Source organism: Hyla sarda, chromosome 1 (assembly GCF_029499605.1).
Source record: "Hyla sarda isolate aHylSar1 chromosome 1, aHylSar1.hap1, whole genome shotgun sequence".
NCBI lineage: Eukaryota > Metazoa > Chordata > Amphibia > Anura > Hylidae > Hyla > Hyla sarda.
The window spans coordinates 192,872,245-192,894,611 of NC_079189.1; positions in this window are offsets into that span (position 1 = coordinate 192,872,245).

Consider the following 22,367-nt stretch of genomic DNA (forward strand, 5'->3'; position numbering starts at 1 on the left):
GAGCATCATGGAGGGGAAAGTAATACTTACCGCACCACACAGGGAACATTAAGCTGCTATCCGGCAGCAGCTTAAGCATTTGGCACTGCCGGATAGCACTTAATGCGATGGCCCCGACATAAAAAAGCATTGTATGTCGATGCTGACATCGACATGCGATAGCCTCTGAGAGGCCATCATATGTCGATTTCATCATATGTCGGGGCCATCGTAGGTCGGGGGGGTCACTGTACTTAATACTCAAAAAACCGTGATCGGTCAAAATTACAATGTAAGGGAGAGCAAACGTGTTCTCCTGTATAGTGACAACACTCTCATAGTGACAACATATAAATAAATAGTGTCATACATGTGTGAAGAGTAAAAGTCCACAGTGTGTCCGGTTCTGAGGGCGGAGCTCACCTGATGACGGAAAACTTGTGGTACAGTGATCTTCTAGTTTGATGGTATCACATCATGTTTGTAAACAAAAGCAATGCGCAAGTGCCGGATATATACATATACAGCCTGTGCAGAGTTATACACAGCACACTAATATAACTCAGCCCTGGTTGGGATACACTGGCATACACACACAAAAGGGACTACAACTCCCAGCATGTGTCATTAAGGAGTCTTCAGTCTGTGGTATAACACCAGCATGCTGCCTCTGTAGTCTCATGGGGGTTGTAGTTCACCAACACCTCTATTGTATCTCAGTAGTATCCTGGGAGTTGTAGTTCATCAACACCTCTATTTTATCTCTGTGGTCTCCTGGGAGTTGTAGTTCTCCAACACCTATATTGTATCTCAGTAGTCTCCTGGGAGTTGTAGTTCATCAACACCTCTATTGTATCTCAGTAGTCTCCTGGGAGTTGTAGTTCACCAACACCTACATTGTATCTTAGTTGTCTCCTGGGAGTTGTAGTTCACCAACACCTCTATTGTATGAGTAGTCTCCTGGGAGTTGTAGTTAACCAACACCTATATTGTATCTCAGTAGTCTTCTGGGAGTTGTAGTTCACCAACACCTATATTGTATCTTAGTAGTCTCCTGGGAGTTGTAGTTCACCAACACCTATATTGAATCTTAGTAGTCTCCTGGGAGTTGTAGTTCACCAACACCTATATTGTATCTTAGTAGTCTCCTGGGAGTTGTAGTTCACCAATACCTATATTGTATCTTAGTAGTCTCCTGGGAGTTGTAGTTCACCAACACCTCTATTGTATCTCAGTAGTCTCCTGGGAGTTGTAGTTCACCAACACCTTTATTGTATCTTAGTAGTCTCCTGGGGGTTGTAGTTCATCAACACCTATATTGTATCTTAGTAGCCTCCTGGGAGTTGTAGTTCACCAACACCTCTATTGTATCTTAGTAGTCTCCTGGGGGTTGTAGTTCACCAACACCTCTATTGTATCTTAGTAGTCTCCTGGGGGTTGTAGTTCATCAACACCTATATTGTATCTTAGTAGTCTCCTGGGAGTTGTAGTTCACCAACACCTCTATTGTATCTTAGTAGTCTCCTGGGGGTTGTAGTTCATCAACACCTATATTGTATCTTAGTAGTCTCCTGGGGGTTGTAGTTCATCAACACCTATATTGTATCTCAGTAGTCTCCTGGGAGTTGTAGTTCACCAACACCTATATTGTATCTTAGTAGTCTCCTGGGAGTTGTAGTTCACCAACACCTATATTGTATCTTACTAGTCTCCTGGGAGTTGTAGTTCACCAACACCTATATTGTATCTTAGTAGTCTCCTGGGAGTTGTAGTTCACCAACACCTATAGTGTATCTTAGTAGTCTCCTGGGAGTTGTAGTTCACCAACACCTCTATTGTATCTCAGTAGTCTCCTGGGAGTTGTAGTTCACCAACACCTTTATTGTATCTTAGTAGTCTCCTGGGGGTTGTAGTTCATCAACACCTATATTGTATCTTAGTAGTCTCCTGGGGGTTGTAGTTCATCAACACCTATATTATATCTCAGTAGTCTCCTGGGGGTTGTAGTTCATACACCAGTATTTCCTAACCAGGGTGCCTACAGATGTTGCAAAACTACTACTCCCAGCATTCCCTGGTTGGGAAACACTGGCATACACACACATAACAGGGACTACAACTCCCAGCATGTGTCATTCAGGAGTCTCCCCCCCCCCCTCCCCCCCCCCCCCACACACACACATAGAATCCATCCCCAGTATGATATTTATTCCCCTGCAGTCTGTGTCTCCTTCACACACAGAAATCCTCAGCCCTGTGCAGTGCAGTCTGTCCTCCTCACACATCATTATGGAGGTGAAGGAGCTCTGCACGGACGTCCTCTCTCCCCTCCCCCGCTCTGTGTTTTCCCCGTGCAAACTTGCAGCCTCCCTGTGGTAGATGAGGTCCGGGGGAGACAGAGCAGGGGGAGCGGATGGAGCTATGTATGGGGGATGGAGCTGTGTACCGAGCAGTGTACCGAGCTGTGTGCGGAGCTGTGTACAGAGCTGTACACGTCTCCACTCTTCCCCTGCTTCTTGTGTAATGTAAGAGCGGGGGGGGGGGGATTGTGTGAAGTGAAGTGAGATTTCCGAACCCAAGGGGCGTGGTTTATGTCCTGCAGACGTGCGATCTCGGCCTCTGCCCTCTCTCCTCCCCGCTCTAGCTTCGGAAAACTTCGGAGAGCGAAGGGGAGGAGGGAGAGCAGCAGCTAACAGGAAGCTGGCGCAGGGAGTCATAGGAAATGTAGTCTTTATGGTATGGCTGCTTACTGCTTCAGGTGGCAATTACAAGAGAATGGCTGGGCCAAGTTTGACAAATGAGGTATCGTTGGAAAGGTCTTTGAAAGAGCAGATGAGGTAAACTTTTTTTTATGTATGAGCGCTGCAGATGTCCTTTAAAATTTATTGATGCTTCTTCTGCCTACCCTTTGTGACAAAAGTGCATCAGAAAGATAACTGATATACAGGGACACATATAAAACAATGTTGATATACATCGTTTTTAATGTTCTTTATTAGCAGCGTACAAAACAGACGAAAAATAGAACATTATAGTACAGAAGGATTAACAGAGAAACAGACACACACATATATATATATATATATATATATATATATATATATATATATATTGTAACACTCACAGCTCAGTAGACAGGAACAGGAACACTGGAGGTAGTAGATCCGCTGGACCTGTGTCGCAGATGACGCAGGCCATACCAGGGAGCGGAATCTACGGCACCCAGGTCACTACCCCTGGCACGACTCGACCACACAGGCGGCTGAGGAGATTCGAGGTACAGATGGGAAACAGCAACTCGTAGTCTGGATAGCAGAAGGTCAGGGCTGGCAGCACAGGTGCATAGACAGGAACGAAGCAGAAGGTCAGTGGGCAGGCGGCACAGGAGCAAGGTCAGTAACGTAGCAGGAGGTCAGTAAAACACAGTAACGCTTTGTCAATGGCACAAGGCAACAAAGATCCGGCAGGGATGTGGGGGAGGAGCAGGAACTTATAGAGGAGACACAGGTGTTGCACATAATTATGGACGTACTGGCCCTTTAAATCTTAAAGCTCCGGCACGCTTGCGCCCTAGGTGATGGGGACACGCGCGCCGGAGTTGAGAGGTAGAAGAGGATGCATCAGAGGACAGAGGTGAGTGATGGGCTGGGATTCGCGATGCGAACCCCAGCCTCGCCGGCAGCAGGGGAGAGCAGGGAAATGCGCTCACGGCCAGCACTGTCAGAGAGAGCGCAAACCGTAACATATATAAACAATTTTCTACATTTAGTGTTCTTTAAATATCTTATGCTAGACTACTGTTCTTTATGTATCTTTTCTGTTTTGTTTTCTTGTTTTTGCGTACAGTGTTCTACAGAGGGGGAAAAGTATTTATAAATTAAAGCAAATAGTTAATTTACAGTACCACATTATTAATATGTTGTGACAATATTTTTATTACTGCATTTTTCTGATTACATTTCTGTAAAGACAAGTGGGCTATATTACTGGCCACTACAGAAGCTAAAATGAGTATTTAATGTGAACAGCTGCAGCACTCAGTATTTCAAAGGGCCACTCTGCTGTTGCTTTACAGAAGCCAGCGACTTGTCACCCTCCTGAGTACAAGCAATTAACTAACCTGTCCTTTCACATTTGTATCACTATTAATGAATGTGCATGGTTATTGACTTAATTTAGGTTTATGAGAACTATACATGCCACCTGAGACCTATGTGCCTACACCCTGTTCCAAATTATTATGCAAATTATATTTTTCTCATTTACCTAAATAATTGATGCAAATCACTAGAGATGAGCGAATTTTAGAAAAATTTGATTCGGCCAATTCCCAGAATTTTCCCCAAAAAATTTTCTCAGACCCAATTTATTCGCTGTGAATCACTATGAAAAAAAACTATTTTTGGCCTACATAGAGGCTCAATAAGGTTGTAGAACATTTTGCCTTGTCCTAAAACGCATATGGAGTGTGCTGTGTTAGTGAAATAATATTATTATTCAGTATGACATGCAGATTACAGGCATCGCTATTAGGCTAAGTTTCTACTTGTTTTTTGTTTTTGGGATAAATTCTGAGAAAAACGTCAAATCTGCTGCATGGCGTTTTTTTCGGCCCAAAAAACGCTGCAGCCAGATGTTAGCTGTAAATCAATGAGAAATCACAAAATTATTTTTCCACATGGCATTTTTATTTTTGGCATTATTCAGCTCTTTGACGGTTTTCCAAAGTCGCAGCATGTTGAGCCACTGGCATTTTTTTAGTCAAAATTGTGGCGTTTTTCTCCCATAGAAGTCTATGGGAGTGAAAAAACGCCATTAAAATATTTATGTGAAAAAAAAGGGCTGTTCCGATTAAGAGGAACAGCAGCCATTTTCTCAGGAGTCAGCCAAAAAGTTCAAAAAATCCAACTTGGAAAGGCTGGAATAACTGCCAAGGTGCCAAAAATGCAATTTCCACACAAATGAAAAAACGCCAGAAAAAACACCAGACGCAGGAAATTGCACAGGCATTTTTTTTCAGGCATTTTTTGTGTGTTAAAAAAAAATGCAGGACAAAAAACTTGTAGAAACTTAGAATCACTGCCACAGAGCGCCTGGATGTGGCAGATTTTTTAATGTAATTTTTATAAATTTAATTTGAATATATTAGAATTTTTTTGATTACCCATTCTGGTGAGCATCAAGCTGGCGGTCCTCCACCAGGCGAGAAACCCCCTGTTCCAGCTCCTGCCTCTCAGCAAATGTTTCATTTAGTCAGTTATGGTTCATTGTTATCGCTCCAAGCTGTTTCATTGGATTCTTGTGATAATTCCACAAGTAATATGACATCGACGACCATAGGGCCTCAAGATTACATCGATTTTTTTAAATTTAAGATTTATATTTGATTTTCCAAGTTTAATGCCCCGGTTTTTACTTTGAACTAATACTGTATGACCACAAAAAACAATCTAACAAGGAGTCACATGGCAGCACAATGGCACAGCCTGGAATTGGCGGCAGCAAGAGGAAACCATATAGTGGCTGAATGACACAGCCTGGAGTTGGCGGCAGCATGAGGAGACCATATAGTGGCTGAATGACACAGCCAGGAGCTGGCGGCAGCATGAGCAGACCATAGGGCCTCATAATCCCAAAGATTAAAAGAGGAATTTTGTAATTTAAATTAAAAATTAATGGTAGCTAGTGCTACCATAAAAATTTTTAGGTAATGTTCCAGGCCCAGAAGCATCAGTAAACCATATAGTGGCTGAATGACACAGCCTGGAGGTGGCAGAAGCATGAGAAGACCATATAGCCTCAATAGGGGTGTGGAACACTTTGCCTTGCTGTAACTCGCATAGGGTGTGTGCTGGGTTAGTGAAATAATACTGTTATTCAGTATGACATGCAGATTCTTTTGGAAATGTCATTCATGCCATGAGAATGTAGTGACAATGGTTACCTTCCACTCTGGACTTCTTACCTGGCTTTTATGGATCAAAATTATTTATTTAAATTCTATTTTTTATTATTTTTTTTTATATGAAATTTTTTATTTTTCCGACAAACAATGACATACAATAATTTTTAAATGTCAAAATACCACTGTCACGATGCCGGCTGGCAGGAGGTGGATCCTCTGTGCCAGAGAGGGATAGCGAGGACCGTGCTAGTGGACCGGTTCTAAGACACTACAGGTTTTCACCAGAGCCCGCCGCAAAGCGGGATGGTCTTGCTGCGGCGGTAGTGACCAGGTCGTATCCACTAGCAACGGCTCACCTCTCTGGCTGCTGAAGATAGGCGAGGTACAAGGGAGTAGGCAGAAGCAAAGTCGGACGTAGCAGAAGGTCGGGGGCAGGCGGCAAGGTTCGTAGTCAGGGGAGATAGCAAAGTTCTGGTACACAGGGTATAAACACACAAAAACGCTTTCACTAGGCTCTAGGGCAACAAGATCCGGCAAGGAAGTGCAAGGGAGGAGACTAGATATAGCCAGGAAACAGATGGGAACCAATTAAGCTAATTGGGCCAGGCACCAATCATTGGTGCACTGGCCCTTTAAGTCTCAGGGAGCTGGCGCGCGCGCGCCCTAGAGAGCGGAGCCGCGCGCGCCAGCACATGACCGCAGGAGACGGGAACGGGTAAGTGACCTGGGATGCGATTCGCGAGCGGGCGCGTCCCGCTGTGCGAATCGCATCCCCAACGGCCATGACAGGGCAGCGCTCCCGGTCAGCGCTGACCGGGGAGCTGCAGGGAGAAAGGCGCCGTGAGCGCTCCGGGGAGGAGCGGGGACCCGGAGCGCTAGGCGTAACAGTACCCCCCCCCTTAGGTCTCCCCTTCTCTTTATCGGGTAACTGCCTCCCCTGGGATGAGGACACCGGGAAAGGAAGGAGGGATTCCTCAACGGCAGGCAGAACCGCAGGAGTAGGAATGGGGAGAGAGGGCAGAGGGCGAGACCTGGCACGGGGCAGTGTGACACCAGGACGAGGGCCATGAGGGGACACAGAAGCTTGCCTGGGAGGGGGGGAGGGGCATTTCCTGTGGCAGGCAGAGTCCTTAATGACCTTAGGGGGACCGGATACAGGAGGAACCACAGAGTTACGGCAAGGGTTACTGGGAACCGGTTTTAGACAGTTCTTGGCACAAGAGGACCCCCAACTCTTGATCTCCCCAGTGGACCAATCCAGGGTTGGGGAATGAAGTTGAAGCCAGGGAAGTCCAAGGAGAATTTCCGAGGTGCAATTGGGGAGGACCAAAAGTTCAATCCTCTCGTGATGAGATCCGATGCTCATAAGAAGGGGCTCCGTGCGGAAACGTATGGTACAGTCCAACCTGGCTCCGTTGACCGCGGAGATGCGGAGTGGCTTGACAAGACGGGTCACCGGAATATGGAATTTATTCACAAAGGACTCCCGAATAAAATTCCCAGAAGCTCCAGAGTCCAGACAGGCCACGGCTGAGAGGGGAGAGCTGGCTGAAGTGGAAATCCGAACAGGTACCGTGAGACGTGGAGAAGCCGACTTGGCATCAAGAGACGCCACACCCACGAGAGCTGAGTGCGAGCGTGCGTTTCCCAGACGTGGAGGACGGATTGGGCAATCCACCAGAAAATGTTCAGTACTGGCACAGTACAAACAAAGATTCTCTTCCTTACGGCGATTCCTCTCTTCCAGGGTCAGGCGAGACCGATCCACTTGCATGGCCTCCTCGGCGGGAGGCCTAGGCGCAGATTGCAGTGGAGACTGTGGGAGAGGTGGCCAGAGATCTAAGTCTTTTTCCTGGCGGAGCTCTTGATGCCTCTCAGAAAAACGCATGTCAATGCGAGTGGCTAGATGAATGAGTTCATGCAGGCTAGCAGGAGTCTCTCGTGCGGCCAGAACATCTTTAATGTTGCTGGATAGGCCTTTTTTAAAGGTCGCGCAGAGAGCCTCATTATTCCAGGAAAGTTCAGAAGCAAGAGTACGGAATTGTATGGCGTACTCGCCAACGGAGGAATTACCCTGGACCAGGTTCAGCAGGGCAGTCTCAGCAGAAGAGGCTCGGGCAGGTTCCTCAAAGACACTTCGAATTTCCGAGAAGAAGGAGTGTACAGAGGCAGTGACGGGGTCATCACGGTCCCAGAGCGGTGTGGCCCATGACAGGGCTTTTCCAGACAGAAGGCTGACTACGAAAGCCACCTTAGACCTTTCAGTAGGAAACTGATCCGACATCATCTCCAGATGCAGGGAACATTGGGAAAGAAAGCCACGGCAAAACTTAGAGTCCCCATTAAATTTGTCCGGCAAAGACAGGCGGAGGCTAGGAGTGGCCACTCGCTGCGGAAGAGGTGCAGGAGCTGGCGGAGGAGATGGTTGCTGCTGCTGTAGCTGAGACTGAATCTGCTGTAGCTGCGACTGGAGTTGCTGAGTCATGGTGGTCAAGTACGACAGCTGGTGATCTTGTTGGGCAATCTGTCGGGCTTGCTGGGCGACCAGTGTGGGGAGGTCGGCGACAACAGGCAGAGGAACTTCAGCGGGATCCATGGCCGGATCTACTGTCACGATGCCGGCTGGCAGGAGGTGGATCCTCTGTGCCAGAGAGGGATAGCGAGGACCGTGCTAGTGGACCGGTTCTAAGACACTACAGGTTTTCACCAGAGCCCGCCGCAAAGCGGGATGGTCTTGCTGCGGCGGTAGTGACCAGGTCGTATCCACTAGCAACGGCTCACCTCTCTGGCTGCTGAAGATAGGCGAGGTACAAGGGAGTAGGCAGAAGCAAAGTCGGACGTAGCAGAAGGTCGGGGGCAGGCGGCAAGGTTCGTAGTCAGGGGAGATAGCAAAGTTCTGGTACACAGGGTATAAACACACAAAAACGCTTTCACTAGGCTCTAGGGCAACAAGATCCGGCAAGGAAGTGCAAGGGAGGAGACTAGATATAGCCAGGAAACAGATGGGAACCAATTAAGCTAATTGGGCCAGGCACCAATCATTGGTGCACTGGCCCTTTAAGTCTCAGGGAGCTGGCGCGCGCGCGCCCTAGAGAGCGGAGCCGCGCGCGCCAGCACATGACCGCAGGAGACGGGAACGGGTAAGTGACCTGGGATGCGATTCGCGAGCGGGCGCGTCCCGCTGTGCGAATCGCATCCCCAACGGCCATGACAGGGCAGCGCTCCCGGTCAGCGCTGACCGGGGAGCTGCAGGGAGAAAGGCGCCGTGAGCGCTCCGGGGAGGAGCGGGGACCCGGAGCGCTAGGCGTAACAACCACAAATCCATATTACTTAGTCCTTACCACTAATACAATATAAAACCTAAGACCTTCCCATGCCCCCCCATTCCCCCCCTCCCCGCTGATGCAGGAAAAAAAAAAAAAAACAAATTCCATATAATGTGTATAAAATCCGCTTCACTCCTCGCACATCTGGGACATGTTGAGTCTACATTAGTACCCATCTTGGCCAGTAATTTCGGGGATAAATAAGTATTGTACAAAATCCTTAATTGAGTAAGGCAAAAATTATTGTTGATTGAGATATTGGGGATATTCCTCAAAATATTCTGCAAATTCTCCCAGCCACTTTGCCCAAATTGCGCTATATTTAAAATACATTTTCTTCTTATTTTCTTTCAATAATAGCCCATATATAATAACCATTATTTTCTTACCATAAGTGTTCATTTTTATCAATTCTAACAAACCGTGTTTCTGAATTAACAAATCATTCTTATGCTCTATGCTCCGAAAAGCGTGACTGATGGATCCATATATGATATGAAGGGGAACCTAGTGAATGAGCCTGAGAAGGTAGTGGAAGTGTTTGAGCAGGCTTTCAAGAAAATATATGCCTTGGAAATTCGTGTGGGGGAGTCTGACTGTAGGCGCTTCCTGGAACAGGTTAATCTACATAGAATGACACCACAGGAGAGCTTGGAGTTGGATTCCCCAATAGGATTGAGTGAGGTGAGAGAAGTAATTCTCTCCGCTCCAGATAAATCAGTCCCGGGTCCAGATGGATTGCCCTTTGGAATTTATAGGAAATTTGTTAACATGCTAGCCCCCATTATTTTAGATATAATAAATGAATCCTGTAAAGGGGGGACCCTCCCTAAATCCGTGTTAGAAGCTTATATCTTACTAATACCTAAAAAGAATAAAAATGTGTTATTTGCAGAGTCATATAGACCAATATCTTTGCTGAACACTGATGCGAAGATCTTTGCTAAGATCTCGGCGAGGAGATTCAGCCACGTTATTGGTAAGCTAGTTAATAAGGATCAGTCTGGATTTATTCCGCAGAGAAACTTATTTTCCAATATTCAAAGGACATATGAGAATATCCAGAGGGGTGAGGGTCGGCTCCGGTCCATCCTGTCTTTGGATGCCACTAAGGCATTTGACAGGGTGGAGTGGAGCTTCCTGTAGGAAGTACTGAGAGCAGTCGGGGCTGGAGAAAGATTTATAGCTCAGATTAAGTTATTATACCTATCCCCGTTGGCTAGAATTAGATGGAGTCATCACCTATCTAGAGGCTTTGTGCTAAGTAGAGGGACTCGTCAGGGCTGCCCTTTGTCACCCCTCCTTTTTGCAGTATATATAGAGCCCCTGGCTAACTTGATTCGGGCCTTACCCACGGTTGAGGGATTTAGACTATATGGCGAGGAACATAGACTATCCTTATATGCGGTTGATCTCCTTCTCTTTGTACAGGACCTGAGAGTAGCTCTTCCAGAAATTATAGAATTATTTGAAAACTTTGGAAAATATGCAGGGCTTGAGATTAACTGGCTGAAGTCATATATTATGCCTATTGGGTTTGAAGGCAGGGGAGGTTCCACTTAGTATATTGAATGAGGAAAAGAGTTTGGAATATCTTGGAGTTAAGATCACAGTTAACCCGCAAAGATTTATGGAAGTCAATTTGAACCCCCTAGTAAAGAAAATGCAGAATAAGATGCAGGTCTGGGGGAAACTCCCTCTCTCTATGGCCGATAGAGTAGCCCTGATAAAAATGATAATTTTGTCTCAACTTCTTTTTCTGTTAAACGCGGCTCCTGTATGGATTCCAGAATTTTGGTTCGATCAATTCCATAGGAAATTAAATCGGTTCATTTGGGGGAGGAAAAGGCCGAGATTGAAATAAGAGATATATTACAATCCCCTGTACCAGTAATGATGCGCCAACAAGACTGAGTGGGCACCAAACAGAGGACATCCAGCGCTGTCAATTACCCATACTAGCTGCATATCCCTACGTTCTCTGGTGCAGCGCCGTTTGTACCAGCAGCTAAGAATTACCTGCATTTACGACAGTAGCGCTACCAAACATCATTACAAAGACATTTGAAAAGTTGCAGTGATCAGCGAATTTGGTGCAGCGCCGTCCATGCCAGCAACTTACTTACTGTACAAACTTTATCAGTTGCAGTAACCAAACCTAGAATATTTATATGATATCTGGTGCATCAGAAGTTAGAAATGTTGTATTCAGTATCCAGTAGTTTTTTATCCATGTATTTTATTTATCACTAATTGGAATTTTATGTACTTTATGCATTTAAATTGTGATACGTCTAGAGCAAGGGCCCTGCTTAAAGACCTCAAAACATACATTTAATTATTTAATAAAACGTAATTTTCTAAATACCGGACTTATGTTTTATGTAGAGCTACCACTCTTTTTAATTTAGAAATCTGTTTAACTTTCCGGAGCCAGTTGATATATAAAAAAAAGTTTTTTTCCTGGAATACCCCTTTAAGTACCAGGGCGTCAGGGCGTACACCCTTGGTCCCTAAGTGGTTAAATAAGTATTTGTTCACAACATCAGCAGTACAAAACAGTGCTGCAGCACACACAAAATTGTACTTTCTTTCTCAGACTAGGAATGGACTGCTGGGTATGTATTAAACCGTCTACAGACTAGTATAACCAGCAGATCATTTGTTGTGGAACAAAGACACAGAGTTGCACTAAAAACATATTCCTCCCTCCTCTCCTAACATATGAGGCAACACACAGCTCTCTGCCCCTCTATAATACAATGCTGTAGAAAGTGAATGGGAGGTTAATGGCTGCAGTAAAAATCCTTTTCAGTGGAAAAAAGTCATATCAGAACGCTGATGTGACTAGTAGAGGTGAGCAAACTTTTCAAAAATTTGATTCGGCCAATTTGCCAAATTTTCCGAAAAAGTTTGTTTCGATCCGAATTTTTTTCTTGGCGAATCTATATTAAAAAAGGCTATTTCTAGCCTACAGACAGCTTCAAATGCATATGGAGTGCGCTGGGGTAGTGAAATAATACTGTTATTCAGAATAAAATGCAGATTACCGGCATCGCTTTTAGAATCACTGCCGCAGAGCAGCATAATGACAGAGCCTGGTAGTGGCATCAGAGTGAGGAGACCATATAGTGGCTGAATGACACAGCGTGGAGGTGTTGGCAGCATGAGGACACCATATAGTGGCTGAATGGCACAGCGTGTAGGTGTTGGCAGCATGTGGCTGAATGACACAGTGTGGAGGTGTTGGCAGCATGAGGAGACCATATAGTGACTGAATGACAAAGCGTGGAGGTGTTAGCAGCATGTGGAAACCAAATAGTGGCTGAATGACACAGCGTGGAGGTGTTGGCAGCAGGAAGAGACCATATAGTGGCTGAATGACACAGTGTGGAGGTTTTGGCAGCATGAGGAGAACATATAGTGGCTAAATGGCACAGCATGGAGGTGTTGGCAGCATGAGGAGACCATATAGTGGCTGATAGTGTTGCTCGCGAATATTCACAATTCGAATTTTATTCGCGAATATAGCGCTATATATTCGAAATTACGAATATTCGGTTTTTTTGTTTTTTTTTCACAGTACACATCACAGTGATCATCCCTCTCTGCTTCCAGCTTATGTGGTGTAAGAAGGCTCTAATACTACTGTGTGAGACTGGTGTGCGAATTTTCGCATATACGAAAATTTGCATATGCGAATTTTCGCACACGCGGATATTCGCATATGCGAAAATAAAACAAGAATATTACGAATATGCGAATATTCGTGAATATGACGAATATTCGTCCATATATTCGCAAATATTCGCAAATTCGAATATGGCCTATGCCGCTCAACACTAGTGGCTGAATGACACAGCGTGGAGGTGTTGGCAGCATGAGGTGACCATATAGTGGCTGAATGACACAGCGCGGAGGTGTTGGCAGCATGAGTAGGAACCAGGCCTTCACAATCCCTACGATTAAAAGATGAATTTAGAAATTTAAACCGAAGATTTTGTGCAACCTATGATAACATTTTAATTTTCCAGACACAGGCCCAGCAGCGGCATCAGTAAACCATATATTGCCTGAATGACACAGCCTGGAGTGGGCTGATGCATGAGTACACACCAGGGCTTCACAATCCCTAAACAAAAAAACACTACAATTTTTGAAGAAGACTTTGGATAGCGGGTGCTACCTACGATAAAATTTTAATTTCCCAGACCCAGGCCCAGTAGCAGCATCAGTAAACCATATATTGCCTGATTGACACAGCCTGGAGTTGGCTGATGCATGAGTACACACTAGGTCTTCACAATCCCTAAAATAAAACACAACAATTTTTGAAATTTTTGAAGAAGATTTTGGATAGCGGGTGCTCTCTGTGATAAAATTTGAATTTCCCAGACCTAGGCCCAGCAGCTGCATCAGTAAACCATATATTGCCTGAATGACACAGCCTGGAGTTGGCCGATGCATGAGGAGACCATTGAAATGTCTGATTTTTTTTATTTGAAATTGAAATCAAAGTTTGAGTGTCCCGGACCCCAGCGTGTGGGTACAAAGGACCAAATCCAACAAGCCCCCACAGGGCTCATGTGGCCGTGAGATGTAGGCGCAAAGTCTCCATTGCCCTGACCGGCCATTGTTTCCAAGACTTTTTGCCAAGACAAACCATGTGAAGAACAGCGTGACACCGCCATGCCCTGCTCACACGGTATGCTGAAGGGTCAATGAGACTTGTCCGGGCAGTGGAGGCTTAGCACATGGTAGAGGATGTGGAGGTGGAGTCGCACACTGTCACAGGACCAACAGGCTGACAGAGTGGAGGAGGAAGCAGCATGAGTACACAAGAGGGGTTCACAACCCCTAAAAGTAAAAGGTGAACTTTGAAATCTCTATTGAAGATGCATGTTAGGTAGTGCTAGCATTCAAAAATTTAAGGCCCAAGCCCAGAAGCATCAGTAAGCCAATTCATTCCTGAAAGACACAGGCGCAGGCATCAGCAGTACACCTGAGGGTTTCATAACCCCTTTACATTGCAAGATCAATGTTGAAATTTCAATGAAGCTAGTGCTAATATCACAAAATTTGAGGGCCAAGGCCAGAAGAAGCATTAAGTAAATTAGTTCCGGAAAAAACTGTCAGGAAAAGGCATCTGCAGTACACCGGGGGATTTAATAAGCAATAAGATTGAAATATCAATTAATTCGAGGATTTTAATTATTTAACTCAAGATCATCTGATAGCAGATTCTAGACTATACGGTGTCTGAATGCTACATCCTTGAGGTGGCTGAAGCAATGGGAAGCCATTATGGCTCACACACATAGGAAATAGGTACATCCAAAGAAGCAACAAGTAATACATTTGAGGACTTAAACCCCTTAAAGACCACGGACGTAAATGTACGTCCTGGTTTGGCGGGACCTCCCGCACCAGGATGTACATTTACGTCCTGTGTATGACAGCGAGCATCGGAGCGGTGCTCGCGTCATACACGGCAGGTTCCATCTGCTAGCAGCAGCCGGGGACCCTCCCGTAATGGCCGACATTCGCGATCGCGCAGATGTCTGCCATTAACCCCTCAGATGCCGTGATCAATACAGATACAGGTACTTTGACTGGATGATCAGATCGCCCGCAGCGCCGCCGCAGCGATCCGATCATCCAGCATGGCGGCCGGAGGTCCCCTCACCTGGCGCCGGCTGTCTCCCGGGGTCTTCTGCTCTGGACTGAGATCGAGCAGACCAGAGCAGACAATCACCAATAATACTGAGCAGTGCAGTATCCTATGCATAGCACTGCACAGTATTAGCAATCAAAGGATTGCTATAGATAGTCCCCTATGGGGACATAAAAAGTGTTAAAAAAAAAAAAAAAGTTTAAAAATGTAAAAATAAAAAATAAAAATATTGTGAAAAATCCCCTCCCCCAATAAAAATGAAAATTGACAGTTTTTCCCATTTTACCCCCAAAAAGCGTAAAATTATTTTTTTAATAAACATATTTGGTATCACCGCGTGCATAAATGTCCGAACTATCCAAATATAATGTTAATGATCCCGTACGGTGAATGGCGTAAACGTAAAAAAATTTAAAAAAAGTCCAAAAATGTTGCCTTTTTGTCACATTTTATTCAAAAAAAATTAATAAAAAAATTATCTAAAAGTTTTATACATGCAAATTTGGTATATAAAAAAGTACAGATGACGGCGCAAAAAATTAGCCCTCATACCGCCCTATATACGGGAAAAGGAAAAAGTTATAGGTGGTCAAAAAAGGGCGATTTTAGATTACTGATTTTGTACAAAAAGTTTTAGATTTTTTTAAGCGGTACAAAAATATAAAAGTATATAGCCATGGGTATCATTTTAATCGTATTGACCCACAGAATAAAGAATACATCTCAGAAATTCAGAGAGACACTCCAATTTTAATAGAAAGTAAAAATGACAACCTTTAGACACTCTCATTAAAAGGGGATAACAGTGTTGAGTCTCATGACACAGCAGTCAGCTGTAGCCCAGTTCCATCAAATAAAGGCTTGCACAAAATTAAGATTCCCACAATAAAGAATAGACTGGATAAAAAAAGGCAAATGTCAGTGTTTATTAAAAGGTGTACTAGAAGAATTCAATAGTTCTCTCAGTCAGAAGAAAATATTAAAGTTGTTTCAGGTATGTTGTCTGAGGAAATACCTTTGTGTTAGAACAAGTGCATATCCAAGGGTCCAGAAGACTCTATAATGCATGACGGTGGACCACAAAAAGACATTCTTCTCTAAAGTAATGTGTTATGACATAAAGAAGCAGAGTTCATCCCTCACCGTGTTATTTTGGGAAATTTTTTATTAAAAAAATCACACACAACAAGCGTTACATGGTGTAATGGTTAGTAGAAAATTCTAGTTTACTTCTGAGAAAATGATCATTGCACCATAAATTTTGAAATTTAAATTAAGCATGTATTTATCTATTCCAAAAATCCCAAAATGTAAGGCCCAAGCCCAGAAGCATCAGTAATCCAAGTAGTTCCTGAAAGACACAGTCAGGAAAAGGCATCAGCAGTACACAAGAAGATTTCATAACACCTTACAATGTAAGATCAATGTTGAAATTTGCATTAAGCATGTATTTAGCTCCTGCTAAACTTCCAAAAATTAAAGGCACAAGGCCAGAAGCATTAATGAGGCAAGTAATTTCTGAAAGAGACACAGGATGAGTCAGGAGCAGGCATTCGCAGTACCCAAGAGGGTTTCATAACCCCTTACATTTAAAGATCAATGTTGAAATTTGCATTAAGCATGTATTTAGCTACTGCTTAACATCCAAAAATTAAAGGCCCAAGGCCCGAAGCATCCGTGAGGCTAGTTCCTGAAAGAAACAGGATGAGTCAGGAGAAGGCATTTGCAGTAGCCAAGAGGGTTTCATAACCCTAATTGATAACCCAAGAGGTTTCATAACCATAATTGTGTAGTGTCAGTGTAGCAGCATGGTCAATCTACTCTGAGGTATCTGGCATTGGTGGCTGGAAATCCTGGCTGATCCATCCCTAATTCATCTTCACAAAGGTCAGTCTCTCCACATTTTTTGTGGACAGACGAGTTCGCCTTGGGGTGATTATGGCCCCGGCCGCACTAAACACCCGCTCTGATGGCACACTACTGGAAGGACAGTTTTCCAGGGCAAATTCTGCTAGTTGCGGCAATAAATCAAGTTTGGCTGCCCAGAAGTCCAGCGGATCTTCAATGTTTGTTGGCATGACCATGTCAAGGTATGCCACCACCTGCTGGTTCAGGTCCTGCTCCATGTCTACCTGCTGCTGATTAGTTGCTTCACTATGCAGGTGAAGAAAGCTACTCATCAGCGACTGTAGACTCAGGCTGCTGATGGAGCTGGTACTGCTCCTGCCACCCCTCCCCAGCAGCCATGGCATTGGAAGGTGAGCGCAGAGGGCCCCCGAGTCAGACCTGCGAGTGGATGGACCATGTCGCCGATAGACATCGGCCAACTTACTACGTAGGATCTCTCTGTAGAAGGTCAGTTTGTCCTCCCTCTCAGAGGGTGTAAAAAAGGCCCCCATTCTGGGACGGTAGCGAGGGTCCAATAAGGTGGAGAGCCAGAAGTCATCCCGCTGACTAATTTTGACAATTCGGGCATCACTACGCAAGTAACTGAGCATGCATCGTGCCATTTGCGCCAGTGACTCGGAGGGGCTACCTGATCCTCCTCTCCTGTCTGATGACTTGAAACACCGGCCATCTCATCCAACCTAAACTGTGCTCCACTCTGCCCCTCATCCTCCTCCTCCAGTTCAGCCCCCACAGGGCTCATGTAGCCTTGAGATGTAGGCGCAAGGTCTCCATTGCCGTGACCAGCCATTGTTTCAATCATTTGTTGTAGGAAATGTCGGAGTGGAATTACATCGTTCATGCCGTAATCCAGGCAATTTACAAATAATGTGACTTCCTCAAAGGGCCTCAGCAAATGGCATGTGTCACATATGAGCTGCCACTGGTTCACATTGAAGTTACACAGGGGAGTACTCCTATCTGCTTGGATCATCAAGAAATCGGTGATGGCTTTTCTTAGTTCGTATAGTCTGTCCAACATATGGAGGGTGGAATTCCAACATGTGGCAATATCACAAATAAGACTATGTTGTGGGATACCGTTCTGACGCTGCAGCTCAAGGAGGGTGTGCTTTGCGGTGTAAGAGTGGCTGAAGTGCATGCACAGTTTCCTTGCCATTGTCAGGATGTTTTGCAAATGGGGTGAAGACTTCAGGAAGTGCTTGACAACCAGATTCAACATGTGTGCCTTGCAGGGCGCATGTTTCACACTTCCTTGTCGCAGCGTGTACACAATGTTCTTCCCGTTGTCAGTTACCATGGTTCCCATTTCCAGATTTCGTGGAGTAAACCATATTCGGATTTCTTGATGAATGAATTTTAGCAGTTCCACCCCTGTGTGACTCCGTTCGCCAAGGTAAACCATGTGAAGAACAGCGGGACACTGCCGTGCCCTACACACATGGTACGATGAAGGGCCACCGAGATTTGTAAGTGCAGTGGAGGCCGAGGACACGGTGGAGGATGAGGAGGTGGAGTCGCACACTGTCACAGGACCAACTGCCTGAGAGCGAGAGCGTGGAGGTGGAAGTGGTTTGACCTGTCCAAGTTGCTGTTGTGGCTGTGCAGGAACCACATTTACCCAGTGGGCCGTTAAAGACAAGTATTGTCCCTGCCCTAGTAACAGCTCCACACATCGGCGCTGCCGTGCACTTTTGGACACACCGACAGGCTCAAGGACTGGCCCACCTTCTCTTGTACAAACTTATGCAGGGCTGGTACTGCCTGATTCGCAAAGAAATGACAGCTTGGGACTCTCCACCTCGGCTCGGCACAAGCCAACAATTCTCTGAAAGGTGCAGAGTCCACCACTTGAAAAGGAAGGGACTGCAGCACCAGCAACTTAGGAGCACATTCAACTTCTGCGCTGTTGGATGAGTGGGCGAATACTGTTGTCTCTTGGACATGGCTTCGCCAATGGATTGTTGGCAGAATGGCTGACTAAAAGCGGGAGAAGCAGGAGCATCTGGAGCGACAGAAGGAGGGTTTGACACACAGCTCCCTTCGGTTGAGGTGGTGGAGCCTTGGCTGGATGAAGGAGGGAGCGGATGACCACTGGGGGATGCAGCAGGCTGGACCACTACACCGGAGCCACGGATCACCCAGGCCGCTTCTTGGTGGCGAAGCATGTGTTGACGCAGGGCCGTGGTGCCGACATTGGGACCCTGGCCATGCTTCATCTTCTGCCGACATATCTTGCATCTGGCTACATGAACCTCCTCCGGATGCCTGATGAAAAACTGCCACACCGCCGTGTAGCTGATTTTCCCACCTACAGTCTGCACTAATTGACTGCTACGGGCGCCGTCTCCAGGAACCCCTGTTCCACTATCTCCCGGAAAGGTAGGCTGCCGCGTGGCAGGTGGTCTCCCCCAGGCAAGTTTGGCTCCAGAATTTCCACTCCTGCCACCATGCTGACTGCCAACCGTGCTACCGCCTTGCTTGCTAAGTTGCTGCCTCAAGGGCAACCTGCAACTCTCTTCTCCTGATGATGATGAAGCCCCTTCTGCACCCGGCTCCCAATTGCAATCTAGACTTGTTGCAGATACAAAATAGTAGACTGCTTTGATATAGGCATGTGGTATGCACGTATGAGGGCAGACAAATGTACTACAGTCCGCTGAAAAAACTTATTTGTGAACAGCAGCAGGACACAACAGTGCAGCACCACACAAAAAATTATGCGCAACAATAGGCAGAAAAAATCTGTATTTTTGTAAAACACCAGCCAGTGAGTACTATTGTTTGGACTTTAACAGTATGTAGGCCCTTGACAGATTAACAGGTACAAAATGGTACACTACTTGGATGTACGTATGCGGTATGCACTGTTAAGGGCAGAAAAATGTGCAACAATACGCAGAATAACTCAGTATTTTTGTAAAACACCAGCAGGTGAATACTTTTGCCAGGACTTTCCCTGTATCTAGACTTGTTGCAGATGCAAAATAGTAGACTGCTTTAATGTAGGCATGTGGTATGCACGTATGAGGGCAGACAAATGCACTACAGTCCGCTGAAAAAAATTATTTGTGAACAGCAGCAGGACACAACAGTGCAGCACCACCAACAGTGCAGCACCACCAAAAAAAAAAAAACAGGGATTAAATCCTAAATTGCACTCTGTCACAGAGTGTTAGGAATGGTGTGCACTGGTTTTTATACAGTCTACACACAAATCTGAGCAGCAGATGATTTCTGGAGCAAAAAAAGCACAGAATTGTGCTGAAAAATAAGGTGAAGAGATGGTTCATAATTTAAGTTCAGGCAGCTTGTTGATATGTATGAGGCAACAAAAAGCTATCTGCCCCTCTCTGATGAAATGCTCAATAACGTGAATAGGAGGTTTATATATCGAAAGATCCTTCTCAGTGTGAACAGCAAAGCACTGCACTCCTGTCTTTCCCTAATGCTGATGTGACTAGCAGTTCCCAGTGGTAAGCTGTGGTATAAACAATTCACACACAGACGCGCAGCCCGTCTTCTCTCTCTGAGTGCATGGATGAAATGAAGAGAAGCAAGATGGCTGCCGATTATATAGGGCTGTGACATCACAGGGGTCAATGAATGCTGATAGGCTGCATCTCTCATGTGATTCAGGGTCAGCCCGCCTACCTTCATTCCCGCCGTACTTTCCCACCCTCCCATAATCCCCTGCCCCATGTACTCACATGTGGATCCGCCATTTTAGGTCTCCTTTAGCCGGGAACGCTGTAAAATGGAATTTAATGAAGTGATTCGCGCGATACAATCGCGGCGATATTTGCATTCGTTGCGAATCGAATATTTCATGAAATTCGTAACGAATTCGGGTTCGTCAGCTTCGATTCGCTCATCTCTACTGGAAACTTAAGCATAAGCATTCAATGTTCACCCTGTTTATGACTCTAGAATATTCTTAAAACAACTAAATCAAATAAAGCTTTTTTTCACATAGTGCTAAAAAAAAAAAAATTGTGTTGACAAGCAAAATTGTTTGTTTTTTGAAAATCAAGTTTTTGCTTGTAGTTTTTAACCCCTTAACGACAATGGACTCATGCTTGTGTCATACGCGGCAGGTCCCAGCTGCTATCAGCAGCAAGGGACCCGCCGGTAATGGCGGACATCCGTGATCGTGCGAATGTCCGCCATTAACGCCTCAGATGCCGTGATCAATACAGATCACGACATCTGTGGCAGTGCGGTACTTTGAATGGATGATCGGATCGCCTGCAGCGCTGCCGCGGGGATCCGATCATCCAGCATGGCAGCCGGAGGTCCCCTCACCTGGCTTCGGCCGTCTCCCGGGGTCTTCTGCTCTGGTCTGAGATCAAGCAGACCAGAGCAGAAGATCACCGATAACATTGATCAGTGCTATGCCCTATGCATAGCACTGAACAGTGTTAGCAATCAAAGGATTGCTATAGATAGTCCCCTATGGGGACTATTAAAGTGTAAAAGTTAAAGTAAAAAAAGTTTTTTTTTTAAGTTTAAAAAATGTGAAAAATCCCCTCCCCCAATAAAAAAAGAAAAATGTCCACATTTAATACACATATTTGGTATAGATGACGTAAATGGCCGAACTATTAAAATATAATGTTATTGATCCCGTACAGTGAACAGCATGAACGTTAAAAAAAAAAAAATGCTGCTTTTTTGTCACATTTTGTAAAAAAAAAAAAAAAAATCCCAAAGTAATAACTCCTTTAACACGGAGTGTGTTCAAATTCTACAATGAGTAATATAGAGCCTCAGTGAATAAGAACAGATCCAGAACAGAAGCACTCCAAGTTAGTTTTTTTTGTCCAAATTTTATACACTAACTAGTCAAACAGCGCCATTTGTTTTATTCCAATACAACTGTGATCACCAGTCTGACTCAAAAAAGTTACTATGCTTAATGTGAGTGACAGGATGTCAGACCTGGTTTCTGACTTCCTGTTGACTACAGGATGACGTCATCACCTACTAGATTTCCTCTGACTTGCTCCCAGACCCCTCTCCACCCCTCCAAGCTCCATATGGGATCAAAGTATATATATATATATATATATATATATATATATATATATATATATATTAGATATACACCTTTCCTGAGGCTGGGTTCACACATTTCTTGGTGTAAAACATTAATTTATCAAAACCTGTGCAAAGGAAAAGTTTCTGATAGCAACCAATCAGTTTGCTTCTTTCATTTTGCAGAGGCCTTATTGAAAATGAAAGAAGCGAGCTGATTGGTTGCTATGGGAAACTGGGAAACTTATCCTCTGGACAGGTTTTGATAAATCTCCCCTGTAATGTATACCAAAAATCTCTGCAAAAACAGCTAAAAGGTAGTAAAACTGAGAAAAAATGCAGTAAGAATTAAATCTATGAATATAGCCTAAAAATGGTAAATCTTCATAAAATACTTAAATTGTGATTATTGCTCAAATCATTTTCTCCTCATGGCAATATTTCTCTATAGAACACACTTTGAGTAAAAAAAAAAAAAAGAGGCATGATAACTGCACAGTGTGAACTGGCACCAACCCACTTGTGAGTCTAATGAGTT